The 16,862-nt window shown below is 46.3% G+C and overlaps 1 protein-coding gene across 2 annotated transcripts in view; it reads right to left on the reverse strand.

The window, feature by feature from the left end:
- Window positions 1-16,862, reverse strand: part of LOC142312477 (uncharacterized) — a 97,384-nt gene that overhangs the window by 29,573 nt on the left and 50,949 nt on the right. Inside the window, exon 1 of one of the 2 annotated variants that reach the window (XM_075351421.1) lies at window positions 1,050-1,134. The exons of the other annotated variant lie outside the window; for it this stretch is intronic. The gene's annotated coding sequence lies outside the window, so the exon portion shown is untranslated. Of the gene's footprint in view, window positions 1-1,049; window positions 1,135-16,862 lie in introns of those variants that run through there. 2 annotated transcript variants of the gene reach the window in all.

Consider the following 16,862-nt stretch of genomic DNA (forward strand, 5'->3'; position numbering starts at 1 on the left):
AATACCCTGCACCTACCTCCACCTGCAGAGCCGCACACTAGATATATAATACCCTGCACCTACCTCCACCTGCAGAGCCGCACACTAGATATATAATACCCTGCACCTACCTCCACCTGCAGAGCCGCACACTAGATATATAATACCCTGCACCTACCTCCACCTGCAGAGCCGCACACTAGATATATAATACCCTGCACCTACCTCCACCTGCAGAGCCGCACACTAGATATATAATACCCTGCACCTACCTCCACCTGCAGAGCCGCACACTAGATATATAATACCCTGCACCTACCTCCACCTGCAGAGCCGCACACTAGATATATAATAACCTGCACCTACCTCCACCTGCAGAGCCGCACACTAGATATATAATACCCTGCACCTACCTCCACCTGCAGAGCCGCACACTAGATATATAATACCCTGCACCTACCTCCACCTGCAGAGCCGCACACTGGATATATAATACCCTGCACCTACCTCCACCTGCAGAGCCGCACACTGGATATATAATACCCTGCACCTACCTCCACCTGCAGAGCCGCACACTAGATATATAATACCCTGCACCTACCTCCACCTGCAGAGCCGCACACTAGATATATAATACCCTGCACCTACCTCCACCTGCAGAGCCGCACACTAGATATATAATACCCTGCACCTACCTCCACCTGCAGAGCCGCACACTAGATATATAATACCCTGCACCTACCTCCACCTGCAGAGCCGCACACTAGATATATAATACCCTGCACCTACCTCCACCTGCAGAGCCGCACACTGGATATATAATACCCTGCACCTACCTCCACCTGCAGAGCCGCACACTGGATATATAATACCCTGCACCTACCTCCACCTGCAGAGCCGCACACTAGATATATAATACCCTGCACCTACCTCCACCTGCAGAGCCGCACACAGATATATAATACCCTGCACCTACCTCCACCTGCAGAGCCGCACACTAGATATATAATACCCTGCACCTACCTCCACCTGCAGAGCCGCACACTAGATATATAATACCCTGCACCTACCTCCTCCTGCAGAGCCGCACACCAGATATATGGTAGGGTAGATGCTAGAAAGTACAGGCTGCTTGCAGGTTATGACATCACTTCCGGGGCGTGTTCATCTACGGTAGCGTCTAGAGTGGAGCTGATTTGTTTGAGGAGAAGACGTCACCGGAAGGGGCGGGGCCTCCTCAGTGCAGAGCTGTGGGCGGGAAGCGGCAGTGCTGGGCTGTGCAGAGCGGAGGATCCTGACCCTGAGGTGGAGAAGATTCAGCTTTTCCTCATCAGTTATAGCTCTGGGGTCTCAGCCTGGATGTTGGGGGCACAGAGCAGTGTCTCCTGTCAGTGCTGGGGGCTGCAGCTCGTGTATATGTCACAGGGATGTACTGAAGCTGCAGCATCGTGCTGTGGAGACTTCAATAAGGAAAGGGGGCTTTTGGGGGCTTGCATGTTTGGGGGAGGCTCACACTGGACAAAGGGTTGCACGTTTGGGGGAGGCTCACTGGGCAGGGGGGCATTGGTGCACGTTGTGGGGCAGGGGAGGGCACATTGTGGAGGCCCACACTGGGCAGGGGAGGGCGCATTGTGGGGGTCCACACTGGGTAGGGGGGCATTGGTGTGCGTTGCGGGGGGGCTCGCAGGGAGAGAGGGTGCGCGTTGCGGAGGGGCTCGCAGGGGGCGACGCTGCATGTTTGGTGGCGCTCGCAGGTGGAGGCTTCACATTTTAGTGGGGCTCACACTAGGTAGGGGGTGACACCACACTTTCAGGGGCTTATAGGGGGTTGTGTTGCACTTTAAGGGGGCTTGCAGGGCGCACCAGGGAGGGGGTAACGTTGCACGTTGGGCAGGGGGCCGTGTTGCACGGTGGGTGGGCTCGCAGGGAGAGGGACTGCACGGTGGGCGGGGGCTCGCAGGGAGAGGGACTGCACGGTGGGTGGGGGCTCGCAGGGAGAGGGACTGCATCGTGGGCGGGGGCTCACCGGGATAGGGACTGCACGGCGGGCTGGGGCTCGCGGGGAGAGGAACTGCATGGCGGGTGGGGGCTGGCAGGGAGAGGGACTGCACGGTGGGCGGGGGCTCGCAGGGAGAGGGACTGCACGGTGGGCGGGGGCTCGCCGGGAGAGGGACTGCATCGTGGGCGGGGGCTCGCCGGCATAGGGACTGCACGGCGGGCTGGGGCTCGCAGGGAGAGGGACTGCACGGCGGGCTGGGGCTCGCAGGGAGAGGGAATGCATGGCGGGTGGGGGCTCGCAGGGAGAGGGACTGCATGGCGGGCGGGGGCTCATGCTAGCTAGGTGGTGTCATGATAAATGTGCTTTTCTCCATCCCATATTTTTTGTATAAGATGCCATGCGATGTATTTTACCTTCTCACTGTATTTGCTGTAATACTATGTCAGGATGTGATGTCACTTTCCTTTGGTTGTACTTACTGAACACTTTGAAATGTCTTGGGATGTAAGTAACCATACCTTCCCCCCATCTCCTGTGTCTCTGGGCCCATAATGCAATTATCTCTTGTCCACACAGCCAGGGGAACTTCCCATTGTTTCATAAGCAGTGGAGAACGCCAACTACACAAACCTGTAGACCTCTCGGAGCCAACCTTCTAGAATCTTCTAGTGGGCCCAACCATTGCATAGACCCCCTACCCTTGAGGGGCGGGCCCACGAGCTCAGACAATACACTCCTGCTTCTAAGTGCAGTTAGGAGCTGAGTTTTGAAGGGGAAGGGAGCGAGATCTGATTCTGCGGACAGATCTCGCCATCCAGTGGATTGTGTGGGATTTCTGGGACTCTGAAAAGGACTATTACGTCGTGATCTGGCACTTTGGATTATCGGGAGGTGCCCCCGAATCTGTTTTATTTGGACTTGTCGTGTGCTGTTCCTGTATTCCTGTTAGTAAACCTGTTGGATCATCCTCGGCCGGTTGGATCTGTAGCGGGCTGTGGTCACACATTGCTGTAGGTAGTTTCCTCAGTCCTCGCATGTAGACCCACAGTAAATTGTTCAGATCTCGCTGACAATATATTTTCTGTCTTTAGCAGACCCCTGATCCTCTCTTATGTCCCACATTTATTAGGCCCCAGTCCTGTTTCTCGGTGTTTCCCTCCTTTGGTGCCAACATAACTCCATGAGGCTCACACCGCCTGATTCAGGTCATTTGGGGTGAAACTTTTTTTTTTTTTAGGGACGTAAGTTGCTTTTCACTGAGCGTCTGAAGCTGTTGCCACGGCTGTTCCATAGTACAGACTCTGGTGGAGGTCACACTACATATTTTACAGAGGGGTAACAATACTCCTTAGAAATTTTGAGAAGTATTTTTAGCCGCTGAGGAGAACTTCATAATTTGCAGCAACTCAAAACGATAGTACAGACAGTAGATGGGTATCCAGAAGGCCCCTTTCAGACGTCCGTGTTTAAACAGGTGCAAGTCACATGTACCGGTATGATCATCCGCGTGGTATCGATAAATAAAAGTAAGATACGGTAATGAATGTGGTTTGGGGTTTTTTTTTAACCCCTTCACCCCCGGCCACTAAAACACCCTAATGACCAGGCCATTTTTTGCAATTCTGACCAGTGTCACTTTGACAGGTTATAACTCTGGAACGCTTCAGCGGAACCTGGCGATTCTGAGATTGTTTTTTCATGACATATTGTACTTCATGTCAATGGTAAATTTAGGCCGATATTTTTTGCGTTTATTTGTGGAAATTTTGCAAAAATTTCGCAATTTTCAAACTTTGAAAATTTACGCTCATAAATCTGAGAGATGTCACACAAAATAGTTACTAAGTAACATTTCGCACTTGTCTACTTTACAGCAGCACAATTTTCGAAACAAATTTTTTTTTCGTTAGAAGGGTTCAAAGTTCATCAGCAATTTCTCATTTTTCCAACAAAATTTACAAAATATTTTTTTTTTTTTAGGGACCGCATCACATTTGAAGTGACTTTGAGAGGCCGAGGTGACAGAAAATACCCAAAAGTGACCCCATTCTAAAAACCGCACGCCTCACACTGCTCAAAACCACATCCAGGAAGTTTATTAACCCTTTAGGTGCTTCACAGGAACCAAAGCAATGTGGAAGGAAAAAATGAAAATTTTACTTTTTAACACAAAAATGTTACTTTAGCCATAAAATTTTCATTTTCACAAGGGAGAAAAGAGAGTGCACCATACAATTTATTATGCATTTTCTCCTGAGTACGCTGATACCCCATATGTGGTAAAAATCAATTGTTTGGGTGCATGGCAGAGGTCGAAAGGGAAGGAGCGCCATTTGAATTTTTGAAGGCAAAATTAGCTGCACTCGTTAGCGGACGCCATGTCTGGTTTGAAGACCCCCCTGAGGTGCCTGAACAATGGAGCTCCCCCACAAGTGACCCCATTTTGGAAACTAAAGCCCTCAAATAATTTTTGTAGATGTTTGGTGACCACTTTGAATCCCTGGGGGCTTCACAGAAGTTTATAACGTTGAGCCGTGAAAAGAAAAAAAAAAATTTTTACCACAAAACTGTTGCTTCAACTAGGTAGCTTTTTTTTCACAAGGGTATCTGGAAAAAATGCACCATAAAATGTATTGTGCATTTTCTCCTGAGTACGCAGATACCTCATACAGTCATGGCCAAAAGTTTTGAGAATGCTACAAATATTAATTTTTACAAAGTCTACTGCTTAAGTTTTTCTAATGGAAATTTGCATAGAGTGATCAGCTTAACAGCAATTACTTGCAAAGTCAATATTGGCTAAGAAAATGAACTTTAACCCCCAAAACACATTTAAACAGCATTGCATTCCTAGCTTAAAATGAGCAGCTAACATTGTTTTAGTGATTGTTCCATTAACACAGGTGTGGGTGTTGATGAGGACAGGGCTGGCGATCAATCAGTCATGATTAAGTAGGAATGACACCACTGGACATTTTAAAAGGAGGCTGGTGCTTGGCATCATTGTTTCTCTTCAGTTAACCATGGTTATCTCTAAAGAAACACGTGCAGCCATCATTGCTCTGCACAAAAATGGCCTAACAGGGAAGAGTATCGCAGCTACAAAGATTGCACCTCAGTCAACAATCTATCGCATCATCAAGAACTTCAAGGAGAGAGCTTCCATTGTTGCCAAAAAGGCTCCAGGGCGCCCAAGAAGGACCAGCAAACGCCAGGACCGTATCTTAAAACTGTTTCAGCTGCGGGATTGGACTACCAGCAGTGCCGAGCTAGCTCAGCAATAGCAGCAGGCTGGTGTGAGTGCTTCTGCACGCACTGTGAGGCGGAGACTCTTTGAGCAAGGCCTTAGCTCTTTTTTAGCTCTCTCCTCAGATGTTGCTCTTTATCCCACTCACTGGTAATCCACATTTCCAACATAGTCACTCTCACCCTGTCTTCCATCGTTGGTATTCTCAGGGTATAACTTCTGTCAGACACTTGATATATCTAGAGGAAGATCGCATGTACTCAATAGAGGAGCTGCAGGCTAAATATCCTACTGTCACATTCCCGTGTTTCACTACCTACAGGCTAGAAGTTACGTAACAAAGCTATTGACGGCTCTACCTGAAATAATTCTCCTGTCAGAGGTAATGGAAGCTGTAGGTAGATAGCTGACATCATGGAAGCCATTGATGGACATGTAGCAGATATCCTGGAAAACCAGGGACGAGCAGCAGACGCAAAAGCTGTCGCAGGCATACAGGAGAAGTCCTGAAGACTGCAGAGAGGCTACAGAGGTTCTGAAAGCCGCAGGCAGACAGGAAACTGAGGAATTGGAAGTCGCAGATGTCCTGGAGACCTCAGACAGGTGCAGACATACTGGAAGCCACAGGCAGATTGGTAGCTGAGGTGCTGGAGGCCACAGATAGTCTGGAGATGTTCTGGAGACTGCAGACAGGTCGCTGTGCACAGACAAACTAATAGTCTTAATACCAGGACACAGGTGTGCATCTTGATAGCCTTATATAGGCCAGTTAAGCTCAACATGTGGAGCGTGTCCGGCTACTTACAAAACCCAATGTGGAGCAGAAGAAAGTTTAGCAGAGCGGGGGAAGGGAGCAGATCCCAGACACGGGACAGGCGTGTAACAAGTGGATGCTGTCAGCCAAATATCCAACAATGATCGATAAAATTGAGACAACTGTTAATTTTTCTTCCCCTTACATCTATTGATTAATTTTCTATTGATCTATTCTCCACTTTATCAATAAATACCATTTATTTTTATCCTTTATCAAGTAAAATAATTGCAGATATTGAAAGTCATTCTTAAAATTACAAAATGTACATATTACATTCCTCTAAATAATGGGGAGCAATCTAGTTATACCTTTATCAATCCATTCTGTGAAGTTCCCAAAGTGCTAATAATTCCTATTCTTCCAGATCAGAGCACAACATAAGTAATAACCTATACTAAAATGGAGTTTATTTCTGTCCAACACTAAGCAAACATTTTTCCCACTCCAAATGTGTCACCTGTTTGTCCCAGGAGTCCCACTTCTAGGGGGGAGATCGATTGCCGCCTTTCTCTGCACCATTTGGCTCTTAGCACAATGTCGGGCAAACATCTTTTCATGGTTTATAGACATTGTTTGATGCCTTATTCTCATTGTATATATAGTATATAAGAAAAAGAAAATATCCGCTCCAATTCAAACAAGTAACTCTCAAAGAAAACCCCTCACAATAAATATTGCACGGACACTGCAGATATCTACAGATCTGGAATCTTTAGAATATAATCCTGATAGTTTAAGTCAGGGGTCTCAATCTGAGATCAGGAAGTTATCAGGTGGCTCAGGAATTGGTGTAGGAAAGAGGGTTTTGGGTTCCTGGAGAATTGGGCCGACTTTTCAGCTGGCTACAGATTCTATGCTAGGGATGGGCTGCATCTTAATGGGGAGGGTGCAGCTGTGCTGGGGCAGAAAATGGCTAGAAGGTTGGAGGAGTGTTTAAACTAGGAATGGGGGGCGAGGGTATTCACTTTATAGAAGGGGAATGTAGTGCAGATAGTGACCAGGGCACAAGTAATGAAATTGGGGGTGGTATGGGGGGAAGGGTTAGGACAGTTAATACAGTAAGCAGGAATAGAGGTACAGAGTCATACGTAACGTGCATGTACACTAATGCCCGAAGCCTCACAAATAAGGTGGAGGAATTAGAATTAATATTGTTGGAAGAAAATTATGATATAGTGGGGATATCAGAGACATGGCTGGATGAGAGCTATGACTGGGCTGTTAATTTACAGGATTATAGCCTATTCAGGAATGACCGTACAAATAAGCGAGGGGGAGGTGTGTGTCTATATGTAAAATCATCCTTAAAACCCATCCTAAGTGACAACATATGTGAGGGTACTGAGAATGTAAAGTCCCTATGGGTGGAGATAAGGGGGGGGGAGAATGAATAATAAAATACTGATGGGGTGTGTAAGATGCCAAATATTATGGAAGAGGTAGAGAATCTCCTCATAAAGCAAATTGATAAAGCAGCGAGTCTCGGAGAGGTAATTATTATGGGGGACTTTAACCATCCTGATATAAGTTGGGGAACAGAAACTTGCAGTTCCAGCAAAGGAAATAGATTTTTGATAACAATGAAAGATAATTACCTTTCACAAATGGTACAGGACCCCACAAGAGGGGGAGCACTACTAGACCTTGTACTAACCAATAGGCCAGACCGCATATCAAATATACAAGTTGGGGGTTACTTGGGGAATAGTGATCACAAAATAATAAGTTTTCATGTATTCTTTAGTAAGATGTATAGTAGAGGGGCTACAAGGACACTAAACTTCAGGAAAGCAAATTTTAAGGGTATGTGCGCACTAGGCGTTTTTTTCACGCTGCGTTTTTATGTGCGTTTTTGTCTAAAAAACGCACCCGCGGCAAAAAACGCGGCAAAAACGCATGCGTTTTTGCCGCGATTTGGTGCGTTTTTTGCTGCGTTTTTGCTCACTGCGTTTTTAATCAGTGCACAATGCCATTAAAGATTGTTGATGAAAAAAAAAAAAAGGTCTGATGTCATTTCCTTCTTCAAAATGTTCATTGTATGCAGGAGAGCAGACAGCTGCAGAACTAGTGTATGCAGGAGAGCAGACAGCAGCTGCAGAACTACAAGTCTCAGCATCCTCCATTCACTAGTGTATGCAGGAGAGCAAACAGCAGCTGCAGAACTACAAGTCTCAGCATCCTCCATTCACTAGTGTATGCAGGAGAGCAGACAGCAGCTGCAGAACTACAAGTCTCAGCATCCTCCATTCACTAGTGTATGCAGGAGAGCAGACAGCAGCTGCAGAACTACAAGTCTCAGCATCCTCCATTCACTAGTGTATGCAGGAGAGCAAACAGCAGCTGCAGAACTACAAGTCTCAGCATCCTCCATTCACTAGTGTATGCAGGAGAGCAGACAGCAGCTGCAGAACTACAAGTCTCAGCATCCTCCATTCACTAGTGTATGCAGGAGAGCAGACAGCAGCTGCAGAACTACAAGTCTCAGCATCCTCCATTCACTAGTGTATGCAGGAGAGCAGACAGCAGCTGCAGAACTACAAGTCTCAGCATCCTCCATTCACTAGTGTATGCAGGAGAGCAGACAGCAGCTGCAGAACTACAAGTCTCAGCATCCTCCATTCACTAGTGTATGCAGGAGAGCAGACAGCAGCTGCAGAACTACAAGTCTCAGCATCCTCCATTCACTAGTGTATGCAGGAGAGCAGACAGCAGCTGCAGAACTACAAGGCTCAGCATCCTCCATTCACTAGTGTATGCAGGAGAGAAGACAGAAGCTGCAGAACTACAAGGCTCAGCATCCTCCTTCCAGGACTGTATGCAGTTTTTTGCCCAAAAAGAAAAAAAAAATGACATGGGCTTCGCCATATTTTTGTATGCTAGCCGGGTACAGCAGGCAGGTACGGGCTGCCCCCAACCCCCAGCTGCCTATTTGTACCCGGCTGGGAACCAAAAATATAGAGAAGCCCTTTTTTTTAATTATTTCATGAAATAATTAAAAAAAGAAAAATGACGTGGGCTTCGCCTAATTTTTGAGTCCAGCCGGGTACAACTAGGCAGCTGGGGATTGGAATCCACAGTGCAGGGTGCCCATGCTTTCTGGGCACCCCCACTGCGAATTGCAGTCCGCAGCCACCCCAGAAAATGGCGCTTTCATAGAAGCGCCATCTTCTGGCGCTGTATCCAACTCTTCCAGCTGCCCTGAAGCCGGGTGGCTAGCCGGGTAATAATGGAGTTAGGGCTAGCTGTATATTATCAGCTGGCCCTAAGCCCGAAATTCATGGTGTCACGCCAATATTAGACATGGCCACCATGAATTTCTAGTACAGATAAAAAAAAAACCACAACACACAGAAAAATATTTTTATTAGAAATAAAACACAACACACTTAGTGACTCCATCTTTATTGAAATAAAGAACCCCCCTCCGCAGTAATCCTGGGTTAGGGTCCCGCGCCGTCCAATCTGGATCCAATATCATCTGATCGGTTTGCTGGAAGGCATACCGATCAGATGATCTGTCAGGTTCAAGGATGTGAATCCCATCACACATCAGCTGATTGTATAAAAGCCGATTATACAATCAGCTGATGCATCAGTAGAAAAAAAAAAAAAAAAAATAATACTCACTTATGTGCTGTGCTGATTACCGGCAGCTCCTGGAGCGATCGATTGGACAGGAGTCTGATCCCGTCCGATCGCTGCAAGAGCTGCCGGTAATCAGCTGATGAAGTCCCCTGACGGCAGGATCAGCTGATAGCCGGCCGGGCGCCCGCGTCACCGCGATCAGCTGATGCGTCAGGTGACTGCATCAGGTGATCCACCGCCAGGTCCTGCAAGCAAGGTCCTGCCCCGGGGAGACTGCACACAGCCAGAGCGGCGGGACCGGGAGGAGCTGGGAGCGGGCATGGCACCGGGACCCTGCGGACAGGTGAGTATATGACATTTTTTTTTTTTCTACTGTTCACTTTGATTTTCGCCGCTGCCTCCACCTCCCGCCCAGACATGGCGCCGCACGGAGCTGACATGCACAGGACGGGAGGTGGAAGCAGTGGTGACGGTACCGGGAGGATTCACGCTTCTGTGTTTACCAACAGAAGGAATCCTCTTCCTGTACACGTCACTGTAGTACCCACCCCTTGCGTTTATAGCTGCGTTTTTAGTCATAGAAACGCGGCTATATGCATTTTTCATTGCGTTTTTAACATCTCATTGAATTCAATGGGTGAAAAACGCAGTGAAAAACGCAGAAATAATTGACATGCTGCGTTTTTGTGGTCACCACAAAAACGCAGCTAAAAAAAAACGCTGTGTGCGGACAGCACTTATGAAAACCCATTGACATTGCTGGGGAAGCAATGTCACTGCGTTTTCAGCACAAAAACGCGGTAAAAAACGCCTAGTGCGCACAAGGCCTAAACGGTTGAGAGATGATCTTAGTGCAATAAACTGGGATGATGTACTAAGTAATAAAAGTACACAAAGCAAATGGGAGACATTTATGAGCATCCTGAATAGGGCTTGTGCAGAAAATATACCCTATGGGAACAAACATGCTAGAAATAGGAGGAAACCCCTATGGCTAAATAGAGCTGTAAGGGAAGCAATAAAAGAAAAACATAAAGCCTTAAAAGAATTAAAGAGGGTAGTTAGTGATGAGGCATTATATAATTATAGAAAATTAAATAAAATATGTAAAAAGCAAATTAAGCTAGCTAAGTTTGAGACAGAGAGACTCATTGCGAGAGAAAGTAAAAATAATCCTAAAATATTCTTTAACTACATAAACAGTAAAAAACTGAAAAGCGATAGTGTTGGCCCCCTTAAAAGTAGTCTTGGTGAAATGGTGGAGGGGGATGAGGGTAAAGCTAACCTGCTGAATGACTTTTTTTCTACGGTTTTTATACAAGAAAATGCCATGGCAGATGACATGACCAGTGATACCATAAATTCACCCTTGAGTATTAACTGCTTAACCCAGCAGGAAGTACGCCGCCGCCTCGAAATCACTAAGGTTGACAAATCTCCGGGCCCGGATGGCATACACCCCAGAGTACTACAGGAATTGAGTTCTGTGATAGATAGACCATTATTTTTAATCTCCACAGATTCCTTAATAACAGGGTCGGTACCGCAGGACTAGCGCATAGCAAATGTGGTGCCAATATTCAAAAAGGGGACAAAAACTGAGCCGGGAAATTATAGGCCGGTAAGTTTAACCTCTACGGTTGGTAAAATCCTTGAGGGTTTCTTGAGAGAGATGCTATACTGGAGTATCTCAAGAAAAATAACCTTATGACAGAGTATCAACATGGGTTTATGAGGGATCGATCCTGTCAAACTAATTTGATCAGCTTCTATGAAGAGGTAAGTTCAAGCCTGGACCAGGGAAATGCAGTGGATGTTGTGTATATGGACTTTTCAAAAGCTTTTGATACGGTGCCACACAAAAGGTTGGTACATAAAATGAGAATGGGGATAGGGGAAAATATGTGTAACTGGGTTAAAAACTGGCTCAGTGATAGGAAACAAAGGGTGGTTATTAATGGTACGTACTCGGACTGGGTCTCAGTTCATAGTGGGGTACCACAGGGGTCAGTATTGGGCCCGCTTCTTTTCAACATTTATTAATGACCTTGTTGAGGGCATGCGGAGTAGAATTTCAATATTTGCAGATACTAAACTCTGCAGGGTAATCAATACAGAGGAGGATAATTTTATATGACAGGGAGATTTATGTAAATTGGAGGATTGGGCTGAGAAGTGGCAATTGAAGTTTAATGTAGATAAATGTAAGGTCATGCACTTGGGTAGAGGAAATAAAATTTATAATTATGTACTTAATTGTAGAACACTGGGTAAAACAGACACAGAAAAAGACTTGGGTGTATGGATGGATGGTAAACTTAACTTTAGTGGACAGTGTCAGGCAACTGCTGCCAGGGCTAATAAAATAATGGGATGTATTAAAAGAGGTATAAGTGTTCATGAAAAAATATAGTTCTACCTCTGTACAAGTCACTAGTGCGACCGCACTTAGAATACTGTGTACAATTCTGGTCACCGATATATAAGAAGGACATAGCTAAACTGGAGAGGGTGCAGAGACGAGCGACCAAGATTATTAGAGGAATGGGAGGAGAATACACAGATGATACGATAGCGACGCTTTTGCGCTCGTTCATCGTATCATGTAGCATTTACACACTACGATGTTGAAAAAAACGCCGGATGTGCGTCACTTTCGATTTGACCCCACCGACATCGCACGTGCGATGTTGCAACGTGCAAAGCCGCCCTTAGAGTCTCCCTTCAACCTTAAAAACTATGATACTATGAATCTCAGCTGGGTGCATGGGCCGCATATAGAAAAAACAAATTGAAATAAAAATAAAAGGTATAAACGAGAAACTTACTAAACTCGTGCCATAGATGTGACGTCCAAATTTAGGCGGGCTTTGCACGTTGCGACATCGCAAGCCAATGCTGCGATGTCGCACGTGATAGTCCCCGCCCCCGTCGCAGCTGCGATATCCTTGTGATAGCTGCCGTAGCGAACATTATCGCTACGGCAGCTTCACATGGACTCGCCTGTCCTGGGACATCACTCTGGCCGGCGACCCGCCTCCTTATTAAGTGGGCGGGTCATACGGCGTCACTGCGACGTCACACAGCAGGCGGTCAATAGGAGTGGAGATGAGCGGGATGTAAACATCCCGCCCACCTCCTTCCTTCCGCATATCCTACGGGAGCCGCGGTGACGCTGGTAGATGTTCCTCGCTCCTGCGGCTTCACACACAGCGATGTGTGCTGCCGCAGGAACGAGAAACAACATCGGACCGTCGCGTCAGCGTAATTATGGATTACGCGGACGCTACACCGATGATACGATTATGACGCTTTTGCGCTTGTTAATCGTATCATCTAGGCTTTACACACTACGATGTCGCCTGCGATGCCGGATGTGCGTCACTTTCTATTTGACCCCACCGACATCGCACCTGCGATGTCGTAGTGTGCAAAGTACCCCTTAGGGAGGGCTCCAAGAGAAGATGGTAAAACGACGGCCAGCATCACCACTTACTGATGCCCTCCAGTACTGACTCCCCCCCATCAAGGAGCTAATCGCTCTTATGCTCTCAGGTAACCCCCCTCTCTGTTACCTCATTTTATGGTCTCTTGTGGGCTGTGCCAAGATTGTCACAAAGTTCTTTAATTTTAGCTTATCATATATCTTTGCCCCTGGGCCACACAGGTGAAAGATATTAGCGTCATATTTTATATCTCGATTTTACATTTACATAGATACCAAACACAACTCATCTAGCATGATTTTACTGGCCAATACTAATTTGTCGTGATACCAGCAATCTCCCAGTCAAGCTAAATGGTGCGCTGTGTTCAGCGCTCCACAGGGATTCTGGCAGTATGTTTTTCATTGTTATAGCATTAACGGGCCACGTAAAAAACTGTATTAGGAGTTTTCCCTCCAACAGAACAAAGGATTGTCAAGGATTGTCTTTTCTTTGCATCTTTTGGCTGTAGCTCTACCATCCCCGAGTCGTAAATTCCTAAACTTTCAGGCCGATCAGATAATCGTCATGGCGCTCTGAGGCTGATGGTGGAGAGGGGGGTAAGGACTCTTCAAAAGTTTTACGTGACAGTGACCATCCTTGTGTCCTGTAGTAGTGTGTCCAGTAGTATTGTGCCCATCCTTGTAGTATTGAGCCCAGTATCTTTGTACCCATCCTTGTAGTATTGTGCCCATCCTTGTAGTATTTTGCCCAGTATCTTTGCACCCATCCTTGTAGTATTGTGCCCATTACCTTTGTGCCCATCCTTGTAGTATTGTTCCCAGTACCTTTGTGCCCATTCTTGTATTATTGTGCCCAGTACCTTTCTGCACATCCTTGCAGTATTGTGGACAGTACCTTTGTGCCTATCCTTGTAGTATTCTGCCCAGTACCTTTGGGTCCATCCTTGTATTGTGCCCAGTGCCTTTGTGCCCATCCTTGTAGTAGTGTATCCAGTACTTTTGTGTCCATCCTTGTAGTAGTGTGCCCAGTAGTATTGTGCACATCCACACACACACAAACACAGCGAGGAAACCGCAGCACTCCGAACCCTGATCGCGGGCTTGGGCAGCTGCTGTCTCCTGCGGAGGAGATATGCGGCCCCGCAGGCAGAGCCCATCGCGTCCAGGATGCAACGGGTCCTGATCGTGAGCACGTACCTGCTTGTTGCGGCCCATCACGATCACAGCTCTATGCCCGGGGGTCGGCGCTAGTAGGACTTTACTACAATTGAATAATTTGCGGTGAGAAGATGGCTGCTGCCCGCCAATCAGATGCAAGGAGGTGACGTCATATAGCGACGTAACTTCCTTGCATCTGATTGGCGGGCAGCAGCTATTGGTATAATACAGACAGCTCCTCTGCACTGCAAATGATTCAATTGTAGTAAAGTCTTGATGGCGCCGCCCCCGGCATAGAGCTGCAATAACACGGGGTCTGCGGGCCGCAACAAACAGCCTCAGGGGCTGCAGGCAGCCCGTGGGCCGCGTGTTTGAGACCTCTGATTACAAAGAGAAAATGTTCATTCTAATACGTCATTCAGAGAATTCCGGAATTCAGAAAATGAAGAGGAGGAAGGAGAACCAATAAGAAGGATATGAAAAGATCTCCAATATGGAAGAAAAAAAATGAACTTGAATATGAATGAATTTATGAATAATGTGTTATGAGTGTGCCCCTCTCTGGAAAGACCTCTGGTGAGTCTGGGATCAGAAGGTCACAGCGCCTTATTGTTCACAGGTCTACAACTTGATTTGAGTGACTCTACTTTCTTTTAGTGCTGTAGGGGTTAAGGACTCATTCCAATTTGGCTATCCTGTGTAGCCTTAATCTCAGGCGCAGCTCTTTTCTGGCCACTCCCATTTGTTATAAAAAGTCAAGTATCGTACCATCTAACGCCGGTTGTAGATTCTCATTCTATGCTGACCTCTTTGGAAGGAGCCTGTTTCTGGAAGAAGCTGAGGAGTTGTGATTATTGCCACTGTGGTGTTTGGCTGCATTGGAAGACCTTGAAATGTTTTTCCTTTTTGTGTTTATTTTCCCTTTATCTCCTTTACCTCTTGTGTTAATGCAGTGGTGAGATTTCTGCTCTTGCTGACCTTCTCACTAGCCAGAGCGAATGAGTGCCTAGGCACATCATGACGATGGGGGGGGGGGCCCCATATAGGGATATTAGGGTGCGTAGTGTACAAACTCAGGTGAGTTGCAGGAGATGTCTCCTCTCCCTATCATCAGGGCCTTCCTTTTTTACCATTTTCGTTGTTACCCTTGTGTTACGTTGCACGCTGAGTGTCTGTACGCTCTGGTGTGACATAATGTTTTGGTTTTGACACCCACAGTTTTATCGGTTAAGCAGAATGAAATCCTGGACAGGAGCTTAAGTTTTGTCCCTGGCATTTTTTTCCTGAGGATAGAAATATTTCAGGTCAGAATTACTCTAGTAATAAATTTACAACTTTTAATGAATTTGAAGGATTCTCCTTCTCTGAACAGAAGGCCATTGTCATGCTAAACTAAATGGATGAGGATCGTAATTTGGAAGAATTGGTGGGGGACCATGATGTAAAATCAAAAGGTCTCAAACCCTCGTTATTATCCAGTAACATCTCGCGAACCATCATTACACATGTTCCAGAATATGATAGAAAAGGACCAGTTGTCTCCGCACCGTTATGTACTTTCTCTTGTGCTTCAGTGAACAGCTGTGTGCTCATTACTGATTGGACTAGCAGGAGTTAATTTCCTGCCTACTTTTCAAATTAAATACACTAGAGTTCAAAAGTTTAGGCTCACTTAGATATTTCCTTATTTTTTTTCAGTGACGCTAACATTAAATTAAACAGAAGTACACTCTATACATCGTCAATGTGGTAAATGACTATTCTAGCTACAAATGTCTGTTTTGCATGCAATATCTACATAGGTGTATAGAGGCTCATTTCCAACAACCACCACTCCACTATTCTAATGGCACATTGTGTTTGCTGTGTTAGAAGGCTAGAGGATGTTTAGAAATCCTTTGAAAACCCTTGTGCAAGTATGTTAGCACAGCTGAAAACAGTTTTGCTGATTAGAGAAGCTATAAAACTGACCTTCCTTTCAGCTAGTTGAGAATCTGGAGCATTACATTTATTGGTTCCATTAAACTCTCAAAATGGCCAGAAAAAGAGAACTTTCATGTGAAACTCAACAGTCTATTCTTGTTCTTAGAGATGAAGGATATTCCATATGAAAAATTGCCAAGAAACTGAAGATTTCTTACAACGGTGTGTACTACTCCCTTCAGAGGAGAGCACAAACAGGCTCTAACCAGAGTAGAAAGAGAAGTGGGAGGCCGTGCTGCATAACTGAGCAACAAGAGGTATAGTATAACAGGAGAGAAAGTTTAGTCCTGCACCACCGCAAATTACCTGCAGTATCGCCTGCGGTACCGCCTGTGCCTGTGCCCGGGTGGAGAGCCTGGGAGATCCGACAATCCGAGAGCGAGGTGCTCGTCATAGGGCAAAATCCATGGAAGAAGGGTGAGAGTATAAAGAGACCGCACTCTGTCCGCTGTGAAGGATTTCTTTTATTCAAACACGTGCAGGGTGGAGGGCTGGAGACGCACTGTGAGCTGGCTCCTCTGAAATGGACGACTGCTGTTTCGCCCACAAATTGGGCTTCCACAGGTCCACATGTGGAGCTACGGCTACACCCCTTTTAAAGGAGCGCTCACAGATTGCCCGAGACCACATAAAAACAACAGGAGAT

Source organism: Anomaloglossus baeobatrachus, chromosome 5 (genome assembly GCF_048569485.1).
Source record: "Anomaloglossus baeobatrachus isolate aAnoBae1 chromosome 5, aAnoBae1.hap1, whole genome shotgun sequence".
NCBI classification, from domain to species: Eukaryota; Metazoa; Chordata; class Amphibia; order Anura; family Aromobatidae; genus Anomaloglossus; species Anomaloglossus baeobatrachus.